The 8,273-nt window shown below is 43.5% G+C and overlaps 1 long non-coding RNA gene across 1 annotated transcript; it reads right to left on the bottom strand.

Annotated features, from left to right (window-relative positions):
- Positions 1-4,211: 4,211 nt before the first annotated feature.
- Positions 4,212-6,244, bottom strand: LOC147358833 (uncharacterized). The gene is made up of 2 exons (XR_015141714.1): positions 4,927-6,244; positions 4,212-4,673 (listed from the first exon to the last, which is right to left on the bottom strand). It is a non-coding gene; the product is annotated as an uncharacterized LOC147358833 (long non-coding RNA).
- Positions 6,245-8,273: the final 2,029 nt, after the last annotated feature.

Raw genomic sequence — 8,273 nt, forward strand, 5'->3', positions numbered from 1 at the left:
TGACGGTAAAGGCCTCCAGCTCTGAGACCCTGAAGACCACCTTGTGAGAAAATAAAATCAAGTGAACAAGGTTGCCCTGGGCACCAGGGTTTCTCACTCTAGTGAGTTTGAATGAAGCCAGACTGGGATTTAAGAGTCTGGTGACTGATGTCTTGAAGGGGATTATTTGGACATGAAGCTCTCAGGAACCAGTTCTCTGGGATTCATCCACAGCTCCATGCCTCATGTACTGAATATTTTAATTAAAACCTTGCCTGTGGGGACCAAGTCCTTAGGGAACTTACTAAGGAAATTCATGGCTGTATGAGTTGTTATTTCTTCTCCAGTATACCCATCTGTTCTCAAAAATCAAGAAAATGAGGCTATTAACATTCTTGGAAGCAGCTGATGCGGACATCAGAGAGCAGGAAAAGGAACACGGGGTGGGGCATAGAATCACAAAGGCCTCAGACAACATTATTTCCATCAGTCCTGTGGGGTTTTTTTTTTCCTTCTTTTTTTCTCTTTGGCTATATCAATAAATATCCTTTTTTTTAAAATTAGGGTACAGTTGCTTTACAACGTTATGTTAGTTTCTGCTGTGCAACAACGGGAATCAGTCATATGTACACATATATCCCCTTAGACCTCCCTCTCAATCTGCCACCCCACCCCTGTAGGTCACCACAGAGCGCCAAGCTGAGCTCCCTGCACTATACCGCAGGTTCCCACTGGTGGTCTATTTAACACATGGTAGTGTATATATCGGAGAAGGCAATGGCACCTGCTCCAGTACTCTTGCCTGGAGAATCCTATGGACAGAGGAGCCTGGTAGGCTGCAGTCCATAGGGTCGCTGGGAGTCAGACAGGACTGAGCAACTTCACTTTCACTTTACACTTTCATGCACTGGAGAAGGAAATGGCAGCCCACTCCAGTGTTCTTGACTGGAGAATCCCAGGGACGGGGGAGCCTGGTGGGCTGCCGTCTATGGGGTCGCACAGAGTCGGACACGACTGAAGTGACTTAGCAGCAGCAGCAGCAATGTATATATGTAAATCCTAATCTCCCAATCCACCCCTATTTACAGTAGCCAGGACATGGAAGCAATCTAAATGTCCATCAACAGATGAATGGATAAAGAAGATGTGGCACAGATATCAAGGAATACTACTCAGCCATTAAAAAGGAATGAAATAGGGTCACTTGTAGAGATATGGATGAACCTAGAATGAAGTTAATCAGAATGAGAAAAAGAAGTATTGCAAATATGCTTCTGTGTCTACTGTGCCCCTTGTATTCTGAAGTCAGACCTGACTATGAGTAAAATCATATGAGTAGCAAATGACAGCTACTCCAACTTTATTCTCATCCAACACTAATCTTGGTTTCGTTTTATGAACCTTCAGATGAAATTTCATTTCTTGGCTTTCTTACAATTAGATACGAGTTGAGTGGTTTCGGAAGTGATTTATTTCTAAGTGGTAAAGACCAAGACTCCTTACATTAAAAACATTGATATTACAAGTGACTCCAAAGGTTTCTGTGGGTTGGAGGAAAGAGGGGGAATAAAAAAAGCATGTGGAGTGCATATATAATGTAGAGAGCGATGTATAATATCTTACAATATATTTAATTTTAGAAGCCGCAATCTAAACTATCATGATAAGCTACCTCTTATTAAATACGATGACGCATGTCATAGCAAGCATTCTATATACATATATAAATAATTACTCATTTGTCTAAGCACTGCTTTTGAGCACTGCATACTATATGTCATGCTTATCTACACCAGTATTTCTGTCTTGGGTCAGAATTTATTTCAGCCTTTGCAGAGTTTTTCCATTTCTGAGGATATGAAGGCCCAAAATTCTCTTAGAGAATAAGAATTTTTAATTCCTCAGGAGACACAGCATCTCTCCAGTATGCCCTGCAAAATTCAAGGTGCTAATTTGAGTCATTTATCTTCTGTGCATTTAAGTATTCATCAAATTCTGAAAGGCGGTTCATGAAACAAAAAAGGCTAAGGACCACAGCTAGAACTGTTATGACTGAAGCGTAGCTGCTCTGTTCATGAGGAGCTGGATTTGGCACTTTTCTCCCCAGTCTGGGTTCTGTATGTTCAGTGCCAGATAAAAGCTCTAGATGGGCTTTTTTGTCAGAGCCCTGTGGAATGCTGGTATCATTCCATAAATCCTAAAAATAATCCAGTGTCATCAAAATTGTTAAAGTTTGGAAACTATATTTCAAACATCCCCATCCTAGAGTTCAAATGCTCATCAGCCTAATAAAGATGCTGAGAAGTATTGCAGTCAAAGCTGTTTGACGCGTCTCCTCATGGAAAAGCTTTTTCCTGTGTAAACCTATTAACTCCCGCATAGCATTAGTGTTTGGAGGGGAAAATCTCTATTAGACAGAAGTGTGCAGTCCATGAAATTCGTACAAAGTATCCCCTGGGAGCAATTTATTTCAGAGTTGTATTCTTTGAACATTTCATGCCAACTTTCAGAAGAACCGTATATAATTTGCCATATATAATTCATGGTTCTCTCTCATTATGCTGAGCGTTTTGTGAGGACTCATTTTTTGACATGTTTACCTTTCAAATGCCATCAAAATGCCTGAATGTTTTAGTTTTCAATAAAGGCTTCATGCATAAATGAATGACTTAGAACCTTTTGTTTGTTTTATTGATGGGGAAGCAAGTAACCAACCAACTGTTCCAACAGAGGTTTCCCAGGACTGGAGTCTTTCTACTAAATCTGGAAAATTCCAGGCAAATTGAGACAAGTTGAACACAGGTCTCCTGTATTGCAGGTGGACTCTGTATTGTCTGAGCCACCAGGGAAGCCCAGTAGGTCATGCTCAGTGGTGGTAACTTTTTGTTTTGTAATTTTTATTTGCAGCAGTTCTATTTGTTCACTCTGTGTGTATATGTGTGTGTGTGTGTGTTGGCAATTGAGTTAAACATAGGTCATGAATTTTTTCTTGTCGTTTAATCCTCACAATCATCCCAGGAAATGAGGTATTCTCTTGTCTCTATTTCAGTGACAAGGAAATTAAGACAGCGGTTTCATACCTGGCTCAAGAATGTATAGCCTTCCTCCAAAGAAAACCATATTTGAAAAGATACATGCACCCCAGTGCTCATTGCAGTTCTATTGACATTAGCCAAGACATGGAAGCAGACAATGTCTATCGACAGATGAATGGATGAAGACGTTATGTGGTACCTGACACACAATGGAATATTACTCAGTCATTACAAAGAATGAATATGTAAAATATTAAAATGATATGTAAAAGCTTAAAAAATGATATAAATGAAATTATTTAGAAAACAGAAACATACTCCCAGACTTTGAAGATAAACCCACGGTTACCAAAGGGGAAATGTCTGGGGAAAGGATAAATTAAGAGGTGGGTTAGGACTAACAGGCACACACTACTATATATTACTATAAAATATATAATCAACAAGGACCTACTGTATAGCTCAGGGAACTATACTCAATATTCGGTAATAACCAATATGGGAAGAGAATCTGAAAAGGAACGGATATATGTATGTGTATAACTGAGTCAGTTAGCTGTACATCTGAAACTAACACAAAAATTGTGTTAATTTGCATGCATAATCAATTATGCATGCAAAGTCGCTCCAGTCGTGTCCTACTCTCGGCAACCCTATGGGCTAGTATGGCTTACCCTCTGGAGTCTGGTAACCCACTGGACTCCTCTTTGTCCATGGGATTCTCCAGGCAAGAATACCGTAGTGGGTTGCCATGCCCTCCTCCAGGGGATCTTCCCTGGAGGGCATAGAACCAGGAGCTTGCAGTTACCAGATGCAAACGATCACATGCAGAATGAATAAACAATAAGGTCCTACTGTATAGCATGGGGACTAAGGTCAATATCCTATGAATAACCATAATGAGAAAGAATATGAAAAAGAATCAATTATACTTCAGTATAAAATAAAAATTAAATTTAGAAAAATTTAAAAAAGAATACCTCTGGCCCTGGAGCTACTTCTGTCCTGCCTTCCAAACTGGATTCTGCAGGTACAGCAAAGAGATAAGGTCATGAAATTCATCTTTGAAAATAAGCACTCAGTAATTCATGTGGGAAATAATGTGGACAAGGCTAATCCACTTCCTGCTGGGGGAGATAGAGAGGGAGAAAGAAAGACCTGGAAAGCTATCATCTCGACATTAATCCAAGAGGCGAGTAAATTTGAATATGAGTTTTTAATATGTGATAAACAGGCCAAGTGAGCCGAGAGACATCTTTAGCTCTGAGTTATGAAACGCAGTCACATGGGGAAGTGGCCTACATTTTCAGCATTGTATCCGGTGAGGAGCTTCGTCACCTAAGTGAAAGTGACATTTTGCCAACCATTGGCCAAAGGGACATGTTTGGCCAAGGCAGCTGGAGTCCTACGAATTCTGAGTGTGCTGGGCAGGAGTCTACTTGATGTTGAGGGGCAGGAGACGGGAAATCTGGGCCCACTCTCGGGCAACATGTCTCGCGTGGAGCCACTTAAAGCTTCGGTACCTCAGTTTCCTCATCTGAGAAACAGGAGATGGCAGGAAGATCAAGATACAGTAAGAGGCGTGGAGAGCCAACAGTGTGGGCTAGAATCCTGCTTCTGTCCCTCAGTTCCTGTGCATCTGAACTTCAGTTTCACCATCTGGAAAATGAAAAAAAAAAATTAATTCACCTCTCACAGATTTAGTATGAATTTTGAAGAGATGATGTACATTAAAATATGGAAAACAACTGGCATGGTAAAAGTGCCCGATAAAATCATAAATGCCTCGCCCTGAATGTTCAGCCATCCATCCACTCAGGAAGACGTGCTGAACACCTGCTGCGTGCCAGGCGCTAAGTTGGGTGCCGGGGACTCGCAGGCAGAGATGACAGAGCGGCTGTTCTCAACTCACTCATTGCTTAGGAGGATACGGTGACTCGCCTCCAGCTTTTCATCCTTTAGGAAGTCACTCCACATCCTTAATCCTTGGCTTTTATCAAGCATAAAATGAGCGATGGCGTGGGAACTTGGAGTTAATCAGATGCAAACTATCACAGGGAGAATGGACGAACAACAGGATCCTCCTGTAGGACACAGGGAGCTATATTCAATATCCTATATTGAAAGTGAAAAAGAATGTGTGTATATGAACAACGGAATCACTTTGTTGTACAGCAGAAACCAACACAACTTTGTAAGTCAACTACACTCCAGTCAAAAATAAATAAATAAATAAATAAATAATAAAACTAGGATACCAGGGCGAATGCTAATAGAGTAATTGGGAGAAACAAACGTGCTCAGCAGCTCCTGGAACACAGAAAACCCTCGGAAACATTTAAGAAAGGGCGGGGGTGGTCTCCTAGGCTCTCTACCTCTATAGGGAATATGAATGCTGTGGTACTACCCTCAGGGCTGTTACTGTCTTCTTTCTTCAGAAAACAAGTCTGGAGGTTTAAGAGTCCAGCTCTGATAGTTAGCAATAGAAATCATGATCCTGAGGGAGGTAAAGCAATCAGAAACTATCATAGAATTAAGAGTGAGTGAGGAGACTTCTTTTATCATATTCACTGAGAAACGGGCTCTGAGGCTAAGATTCACGTGCGTGTGGCTCAATGGGGGTGCCTTAGGGTCAGTGCCTACGAGGGAGACGTGGCAGCCAGACCAGGGCTATGATGCGTTTTCAGTCAGTGGTATCCGACTCTGTATGACTGTAGGGACTGCAGCTCGCCAGGCTCCTCTGTCCAAGGGCCTCAGCCAGTCCCTGCATGAGCTCTGCAGTGGAGACAGACCTGGGGAACTGTCAGCTGCCACAAGGAGACAAGGGCCCAGGCCGCTGTGTCCCTCACTGACCAGTCTTGGGTGCGAGTTACCCTAAAGGAGATGGCTCTCTTCAGCCGAACATAATTCCTGAAGGGAGTTCAAAAATGAGGTTGAATCAGAAATGCAAATCAAAATCACAGAGGGGTACCATCCCACACTGGTCAGAATGGGCAGGTTTTAAAAATCTACAAGTAACAGATGCTGCAGAGGATGTGGAGAAAAGGGAGCCCTCCTACAACATTGGTGGGATTCAAGCCGGTGCAGCCACTGTGGAGACCTGTATGGAAGCTCCTCAGAAACTAAAAATAGAGCTACCTGATGATCTGTCTTCCCTTGTAGCTCAGTCGGTAAAGAGTCTGCCCGCAATGCAGGAGACCAGGGTTCGATCCCTGGGTTGGGAAGATCCCCTGGAGAAGGGAATGGCAACCCACTCCAGTATCCTTGCCTGGAGAAGCCTATGGACAGAGGAGCCTGGCGGGCTACAGTCCATAGCATCGCAAGTGTTGGGCACAACTTAGTAACTAAACCACCACCACCACCACCACCATATGATCCAGCAATCCCACTCCTGGGCATAGATCCAGACAAAACTAAAATTCCAAAAAATACATCCACCCCTACATTCACAGTGGCCCTATTGACAATGGCCAAGACATGGAAATAACCTAAATGTCCATCAACATATGATGAAGAAGATGTGGTACATATATTCAAAGGAATACTACTCAGCCACAAAAATGAATGAGATAATGCCATCTGCAGCAACACAGATGCAGCTAGAGATTATCATACCAAATGAAGCAAGTCCAGAAAAGAAAGACAAGTACCATGGGATATCATTTATATGTGGGATCTAAAGTCTGGCACAAATGAACGTATCTGTGAAACAGAAAGATTCACAGACTTAGAGATCAGACTTGCGGTTGCCAAAGAGGAGTGGGGGGAGGGCTGGAGGGAGAGGGATAGACTGGGAGTTTGGGGTCAGTAGCTGCAAACTATTAGATCTAGGATGGGGAGACAACAAGGTCCTACTGTATAGCACAGGGAACTATACCCAGTCTTCTGGAGTAAATCATCATGGGAAATGATACAGAAAAGAGTGTGTGTGTGTGTGTGTGTGTGTGTGTGTGTGTGTATATGTGGTTGTTGTGTCAGTCTCTCAGTTGTGTCCGACTCTGTGACTCCATGGACTATAGCCTGCCAGGCTCCTCTGTCCATGGAATTTTCCAGGCAAGGAGACTGGAATGCGTTGCCATTTCCTTCTCCAGGGAATCTTCCCTACCCAGGGATCAAACCCAGGTCTCCTGCATTGCAGGCAGATTCTTTATCATCCGAGCCCCCTGGGAAGCTCCATATATTTATATAGGGTCCAAGCAGCTCACCACGGCATCCCCTCTGGGAGACACTATCATTGACATAGAAGACGTTCGGAGCTGAAAGGGGAAACGTTAAGAGTAGCCAACTAGGGAATCAAAGAGAAGACGCTGCAATTAACTTGAAGCGCAGCAAGTTGGCTCTTGGATATGACTTTCTCCAGCTCTCGCCAGGCCCACGTGTCATGCAGGTATGAAGTGATGTTTTCCGAGAAGGCAGCAAGGAACGTGTTTATAAGACAAAGGATGATGCTGTCAGAAACACCCAAGGAGAAGCAAAAGTGGGTGTTCTCCAGCACAGCCTGGGTGGAGGCCCCAGCCGGAGTGCTGCAGTGTGTGAGGTGTCAGCGGCGGTGGGGTATGTCCCAGGGTCTGCCTCGGCCACTTTCTGGATGGGAGACCACTTCTCCTCCCTGGGCCTCGACTTCCTCATCTTAAACACGCAACAGTGGATGGCACTAACCCTCAGGTCTCTTTTATTCCTGTGTACAAATAACTCCAGATCTGAATCGACCTTGTCAGCAAGAAAATGCGGTTAAAAAAATGGATGACTTGGCAATTGCTTAGCTTTCTGCAGGAAGTTTAATTTTGTAGCAAGGCTCTCTCTGTATCATTCATTTTCCTTCTGTCGTGCCCGTTGAAATGCTTATGGACTTTTGTATTACTGAGTACTTTTTTCCTATTCTTTTGCCGTTTTAAATTTCTACTCTATTTTTCAATTTCTTGTCTCCTGTTCACTGTACACTCCCTGGATAATTTTCGCTCACGCGATAGATATATGTTATGTGTGTTACAGAGATCTGCTCAGGCGAACATAAAGGGGGAAGATGGCGGTAATTGAAAGGACATCAAGAGGCTCAAAGGGAAACTGGACCAAAGCAGCAGGTTATTACTGTTGTTCAGTCGCTAAGTCCTGTCTGACTCTGTGCGACCCCATGGACTGCAGCACACCAGGCTTCCCTGTCCTTCACCATCTTCCAGAGTTTGCTCAGACTCGTGTCCATTGAGTCAGTGATGCCATCCAGCCATCTCATCCTGTCATCCCTTCTCCTCCTGCCTTCAA

This window comes from Bos grunniens, chromosome 15, assembly GCF_055505025.1.
Source record: "Bos grunniens cultivar Pamir isolate PY7600 chromosome 15, Bosgru_T2T1.0, whole genome shotgun sequence".
Classification (NCBI taxonomy): Eukaryota; Metazoa; Chordata; class Mammalia; order Artiodactyla; family Bovidae; genus Bos; species Bos grunniens.